Here is a 7,363-nt window from a genome sequence, read left to right as displayed (position 1 = left end):
CATGAAGGACAGAGGCCATAACAGGGACCTGAAGCAGTGCCGCATGAAACTGAAGGAGCTGAGGCAAGCTTACCAGAAAACCAGAGAGGCGAACGGCCGTGATCCGGGTCAGAGCCCCAAACATGCCACTTCTATGATGAGCTGCATGCCATTTTAGGGGGTTCAGCCACCACTACCCCAGCCGTGTTGTTTGACTCCTTCAATGGAGATGGAGGCAATACGGAAGCAGGTTTTGGGGACGAAGAAGATGATGATGATGAGGTTGTAGATAGCTCACAGCAAGCAAGCGGAGAAACCCAGTTTTCCCGACAGCCAGGAACTGTTTCTCACCCTGGACCTGGAGCCAGTACCCCCCGAACCCACCCAAGGCTGCCTCCTGGACCCAGCAGGTGGAGAAGGGACCTCTGGTGAGTGTACCTTTTAAAATACTCCACCTGGTTTAAAAGCAAGCATGTGAAAGGATTACTTTGCCCTGGCATTCGCGGTTCTCCTGGATGTACTCCCAAAGCCTTTGCAAAAGGTTTCTGGGGAGGGCAACCTTATTGCATCCTTCATGGTAGGACACTTTACCACTCCAGGCCAGTAACACGTACTCGGGAATCATTGTAGAACAAAGCATTGCAGTGTATGTTTGCTGGCATTCAAACAACATCTGTTCTTTATCTCTCTGTGTTATCCTCAGGAGAGTGAGATATAATTCATGGTCACCTGGTTGAAATAGAGTGCTTTTCTTCAGGGGACACTCAGAGGAGCCCATTCCTGCTCGGCTGTTTGCCTGTGGCTAAACAGAAATGTTCCCCGCTGTTAGCCACGGGGAGGGAGGAGGGTTGAGGGGGTAGCCACGCGGTGGGGGGAGGCAAAATGCGACCTTGTAACGAAAGCACATGTGCTATGTATGTAATGTTAACAGCAAGGTTTACCCTGAAAGAGTGTAGCCACTGTTTTATAAAATGTGTCTTTTTAAATACCGCTGTCCCTTTTTTTTTCTCCACCAGCTGCATGTGTTTCAATGATTACAGGATCTTCTCCTTCCCAGAGGCTAGTGAAGCTTAGAAAGAAAAAAAAACGCACTCGCGATGAAATGTTCTCCGAGCTCATGCTGTCCTCCCACACTGACAGAGCACAGACGAATGCGTGGAGGCAAATAATGTCAGAGTGCAGGAAAGCACAAAATGACCGGGAGGAGAGGTGGTGGGCTGAAGAGAGTAAGTGGCGGGCTGAAGAGAGGGCTGAAGCTCAAATGTGTCGGCAGCGTGATGAGAGGAGGCAGGATTCAATGCTGAGGCTGCTGGAGGACCAAACCAGTATGCTCCAGTGTATGGTTGAGCTGCAGGAAAGGCAGCTGGAGCACAGACTGCCACTACAGCCCCTGTGTAACCAACCGCCCTCCTCCCCAAGTTCCATAGCCTCCACACCCAGATGCCCAAGAACGCGGTGGGGGGGCCTCCGGCTAACCAGCCACTCCACCACAGAGGATTGCCCAAAAAAAGAAGGCTGTCATTCAATAAATTTTAAAGTTGTAAACTTTTAAAGTGCTGTGCTTAAAGTGCTGTGTGGCATTTTCCTTCCCTCCTCCACCACCCCTCCTGGGCTACCTTGGTAGTCATCCCCCTATTTGTGTGATGAATGAATAAAGAATGCATGAATGTGAAGCAACAATGACTTTATTGCCTCTGCAAGCGGTGATTGAAGGGAGATGGGGCGGGTGGTTAGCTTACAGGGAAGTAGAGTGAACCAAGGGGCGGGGGGTTTCATCAAGGAGAAACAAACAGAACTTTCACACCGTAGCCTGGCCAGTCATGAAACCGGTTTTCAAAGCTTCTCTGATGCGTACCATGCCCTCCTGTGCTCTTTTAACCTCCCTGGTGTCTGGCTGCGCGTAACCAGCAGCCAGGCGATTTGCCTCAACCTCCCACCCCGCCATAAAAGTCTCCCCCTTACTCTCACAGATATTGTGGAGCACACAGCAAGCAGTAATAACAGTGGGAATATTGGTTTCGCTGAGGTCTAAGCGAGTCAGTAAACTGCGCCAGCGCACCTTTAAACGTCCAAATGCACATTCTATCACCATTCTGCACTTGCTCAGCCTGTAGTTGAACAGCTCCTGCCTACTGTCCAGGCTGCCTGTGTACGGCTTCATGAGCCATGGCATTAAGGGGTAGGCTGGGTCCCCAAGGATACATATAGGCATTTCAACATCCCCAACAGTTATTTTCTGGTCTGGGAATAAAGTCCCTTCCTGCAGCTTTTGAAACAGACCAGAGTTCCTGAAGATGCGAGCGTCATGTACCTTTCCCGACCATCCCACGTTGATGTTGGTGAAACGTCCCTTGTGATCCACCAGAGCTTGCAGCACTATCGAAAAGTACCCCTTGCGGTTTATGTACTCGGCGGCTTGGTGCTCCGGTGCCAAGATAGGGATATGGGTTCCGTCTATGGCCCCACCACAGTTAGGGAATCCCATTGCAGCAAAGCCATCCACTATGACCTGCACATTTCCCAGGGTCACTACCCTTGATATCAGCAGATCTTTGATTGCGTGGGCTACTTGCATCACAGCAGCCTCAACAGTAGATTTGCCCACTCCAAATTGATTCCCAACTGACTGGTAGCTGTCTGGCGTTGCAAGCTTCCACAGGGCTATCGCCACTCGCTTCTCAACTGTGAGGGCTGCTCTCATCTTGGTATTCATGCGCCTCAGGGCAGGGGAAAGCAAGTCACAAAGTTCCATGAAAGTGCCCTTACGCATGCGAAAGTTTCGCAGCCACTGGGAATCGTCCCAGACCTGCAACACTATGCGGTCCCACCAGTCTGTGCTTGTTTCCCGAGCCCAGAATCGGCATTCCACAGCATGAACCTGCCCCATTAGCACCATGATGCATGCATTGGCAGGGCCCATGCTTTCAGAGAAATCTGTGTCCATGTCCTGATCACTCACGTGACCGCGCTGACGTCGCCTCCTCGCCCGGTATCGCTTTGCCAGGTTCTGGTGCTGCCTATACTGCTGGATAATGCGTGTGGTGTTTAATGTGCTCCTAATTGCCAAAGTGAGCTGAGCGGCCTCCATGCTTGCCTTGGTATGGCGTCCGCACAGAAAAAAGGCGCGGAACGATTGTCTGCCGTTGCTCTGATGGAGGGAGGGGCGACTGACGACACGGCTTACAGGGTTGGCTTCAGGGAGCTAAAATCAACAAAGGGGGTATCTTTACATCAAGGAGTATTTCAGGCAGGACTTCACGGAGGGTTCCAATAAGAAATGGTGCACCTAAGTTATCGTTTTTATTGGAACGAGAAGGTTAGCCTGGCCTCTGATTGATACATGGCTAGATTTACCTCGCTGCACCTTCTCTGTGAGTGACTGCAGTGTGACCTAGAGGAATGAGTCCCCTAGACAGGGGAGGAGGCAAATGAGTACAAAACAAATCTGGTCTATTTCTTGTTTTGATCCACTCCATCTATCTTTTACATCTTTGGCTGGCAGCAGACGGTGCAGAAGGACTGCATGCCATCCACATCTCATGGCTGCTCGGCAGAAGATGGTACAGTACGACTGCTAGTCATCCTCATCTCTTGCCTGCCCAGCAGAAGATGGTACAGTACTACTGCTAGCAATCTGTATCGCCTGCCTGCTCACCATAAGACGGTTCAATAGGACTGACTGCAGGACTAAAGAGAATGACCTGGTCAAGTCACTCCAAATTTAGTCCCTGCGCCCATGTCTGCCCAGGCGCTCCCAGCCGACGTGGCCAGGAGCACCTCGGACACGACGAGGACGGCTACCAGTCGTACTGCACCGTCTGCTGCCAGAAGGCAATGGGTTGCTGCTACTGTGTAGCAAAGCCGTACCGCGTCTGCCAGGACCCAGGAGACATAGGGTGACGGTTACCTGAGCGGGCTCCATGCTTGCCGTGGTATGGCGTCTGCACAGGTAACTCAGGAAAAAAGGCGCGAAACGATTGTCTGCCCTTGCTTTCACAGAGGGAGGGAGGGAATGGGGGCCTGATGATATGTACCCAGAACCACCCGCGACAATGTTTTAGCCCCATCAGGCATTGGGATCTCAACCCAGAATTCCAATGGGCAGTGGAGACTGCGGGAACTGTGGGATAGCTATCCACAGTGCAATGCTCCGGAAGTCGACTCTAGCCTCGGTACTGTGGAAGCACTCTGCCGAGTTAATGCACTTAATGCACTTAGAGCATTTTCTGTGGGGACACACACACTCGAATATATAAAACCGATTTCTAAAAAATCGACTTCTATAAATTCGACCTTATTCCGTAGTGTAGACATACCCCAAGACAACTTTCTGTAGCACCTAGTTTTTCCTTGGTCTCCTCTCCTAGACGTGATCAACCTGATGTTGCTTTGGTTAAGAGTCCTAACAAGATCCCTGCTTGAAGGTGATGCCTGAAATACAAAGGGTGATTTACATGCTTGTCGTTTATTTCCAACCTATAACACAATACAGCTCTTTTTTTGCCTCTTGAACCAACATAGAATACAGGGATTCACATTTTGAACCAAAACACAATGGAAAACAGTTTCTTCAGTCTGTATTTATAACGTACAACAAAACTAACTGCAAACTCTATAATGTTTTTAAAAGTCAAACACTCAAAACTTTTTTCCCCAAAAAGTTGGGAAACCCCAGATTTACGGCTGCCCATAGAACCTTAATAGAAGTCATGTGTTAAAAACTAACTAGCTGACAGCAGGAGATCCAAGGAGAGAGAGGGGCTTGAACAATTTGTATAGTGGGGGTGCTGAGAGCCATTGAACCAAACTGTAAACCTTGTATATGATGGAAACCACTTCAAGCCAGGGGGTGCTGCTGCACCCTCAGTTCCAGCACCCCTTCAAGGAGAATGGGTTGCTGGTACCAGGGTCTGGGTCCAGACAGGTGGTTGGAAGTTGCTTGGCCCACCGTGGCTCTCCCTCTTTCCCCCCATCCAGGAAGGGGAGCACTCCTGCCTATGTGCTGACCTAGAGGAAGGATGGGCTCTTGGGGCCACGTGCTGGATCTGGGGCAGGATGCAGTCAGGGAGGGGTTAGACCTGGCTCTCTCTCACCTTACGCCTGCCACTAAAGCTTCCAGGCCTTTCCGGAGCAGCATGTGCTGCAGTTCTTTGGCAGTGGCTGTTGGCACAGCTTTTTAGAAAGTTCTTGTTCAGTTACTAATTTGGCATATTGCCCATTTTGCTGAGGAATGCGAGCAAAACAAGGGAAATGGCAATTTTCAATAGTTTCTACCTCAGCCAAATCTGAATAGAATTTCATGGCTTTCCCTGCTGAAATTCAAAGGCCTCCTGCAAACAAGAATATTTTATAAAGGGAAGTGTTAGGAAACTTAAAATAGGGGTTGCTATCAACTGCCCCAGTAACAACACATCAGTCACCTGGGCATCTGAGTACAACCAAAATTATCACTAGCAAATCAATCAATCCAAAGGACTACAGTCCTCCCTCTTGACTCACACTGCAGACCTGGTCCATAGCCCATCGAAATCAAAGAGAGATTTTCCATTTACTTCAGTTGATGTTGGATTGGGCTCTGAGAGTCTGTAGTAAAGGTTGTGCATGTTTGGAGAGGTGTTAAATTCCTATTCACAATCAAACCTTGTCGGAGATGTTATTGTGGGAAAGTTAATGTAAATAGGTAGCTCTTACAAAGATAAAATCTGTGGTCATTCTAATATCATGTAGAAGAGTTCTGTAGTCATGTTCCAAAGGGCCAGTTCCATGCACTTGTGAGCAGAGCTGGTTCTGACAGCGATATTTCCAGGCTGCCCAGTTCCCTGCCTTCACTGTGCATTTTCCAGCACAGACAGGTTGACCAAGGACACCTGCTTGCTTTCTCTTCAAAGGCAGTTAACAGGTGTAACTGCTACAGTTATAAATACCACACAGCTCTTTCTATACAAGCTTATGGTATTCTGAAGGTAAAAAGTATTACAGAAAAAACGTATTAAAAACAATAAATGAACCTATGTGCAGGCCAATAAGCTTACCAGAATCAACCCCAACCCTAACATGGATTCTGGCTCGTCCAGTCCTTCAGCCTCCCCACCACAGGGAAATCCTTGTGGTTACCAGTTTATCACAGCTTCAGCTCAAAACAACCACCCAGTCTTAGGGGACCTCAGTAAGGTAACCAGGTATCCAGTTTTTGACCAGAACACCTGGTCAAAAAGGGACTCTGACGGCTCTGGTCAGCACTGCTGACCGGGTGTTAAAAGCCCAGTCAGCAGTGCAGAGCTAAGGCAGGTTAGTCCCTACCTGTCCTGGAGCACTGTGCTGTACCCTGGAAGTGGCCAGTAGGTCCGGCTCCTAGGCAGCGGGGCCACGGGGCTCCACGTGCTGCCCGAGCACTGGTTCTGCACTCCAGGGGGGGTGGTGGTGCCTGTGGCTGAGAGCTGCGTGCGCTGGGGAGCCTCCCCCCCCCACCTAGGAGCTGGATCCGGGCCTGCTGGCCACTTCCGGGGCACAGCACGGTGCCCCAGAACAGGCAGGCAGCCTGCCTTAGCTCTGCTGCGCCGCTGAATGGGAGCTGCTCGAGGTAAGCCCGCGCCCCAACCTTGAGCCCCAGCCCTGAGCCCCCCCCAAAATCTGGAGCCCCCTCCCACAGCCTGAACCCCTCATCCCCAGCCCCACTCCAGAGCCCGCACGTCCTGCTGGAGCATTCACTCTGTCCCGCACCCCAACTCCCTGCCCGCATTTCTGGCCCCACCCCAGAGCCCACACCCCCATTTAGAGCTGTCACACACTCCTGCACTCCAACCCCCTGCCCCAGTGAAAGTGAGTGAGGGTGGGGGAGAGCGAGCCACTGAGGGAGGGGGAATGTAGTGAGCGGGGGGTCAGGGTTTCAGGGAAGGGGCGGGGCTAGGGTGTTCAGTTTTGTGCAATTAGAAAGTTGGCAACTCTAGGCCACAGTAGGCCCAGTCCTTCCAACCCTATACTAAGGATTGAGGTCGTCTGTGGACCCAGTGGTCCTATCCATTTGATGAATCAGGAAGAAGGCTCTGATCTAGTTTAAAATCGGGCTGTTTATCCAAAAACACTTGCTTTGTCTGTTGGCCCTGGAAAGTCCCCTTCGAACTAGTATATGCAAACCTCGTCAGGCGGTGGCTTCCTTTTACAACCTGATTGAATTTGCTTAATTGCCCTATGCTATTCTCTTATTTACCTTTCCCATGGAAATACATACAATTCCACAATAAAGGATGCACAATTATCTCAATAGAATGGAACCCAAAGATGTTTTTCAGTAAGGTTTAACTTATTTCACAATGTGCATTCAGGAAACTGTCAATCTCTCGCACCTGTAATGTTTTCTGCCTGAGAAACTGTCAGCTCTCGTGAA

At 50.3% G+C, this 7,363-nt stretch overlaps 1 long non-coding RNA gene across 1 annotated transcript; it reads left to right on the top strand.

The window, feature by feature from the left end:
• Window positions 1–305: 305 nt before the first annotated feature.
• LOC142070923 (uncharacterized) lies at window positions 306–1,532 on the top strand. The gene is made up of 2 exons (XR_012666851.1): window positions 306–407; window positions 996–1,532. It is a non-coding gene; the product is annotated as an uncharacterized LOC142070923 (long non-coding RNA).
• Window positions 1,533–7,363: the final 5,831 nt, after the last annotated feature.

The sequence above is a fragment of the Caretta caretta genome, chromosome 1, assembly GCF_965140235.1.
Source record: "Caretta caretta isolate rCarCar2 chromosome 1, rCarCar1.hap1, whole genome shotgun sequence".
NCBI lineage: Eukaryota > Metazoa > Chordata > Testudines > Cheloniidae > Caretta > Caretta caretta.
This window is presented reverse-complemented; position numbering and strand designations above follow the sequence as displayed.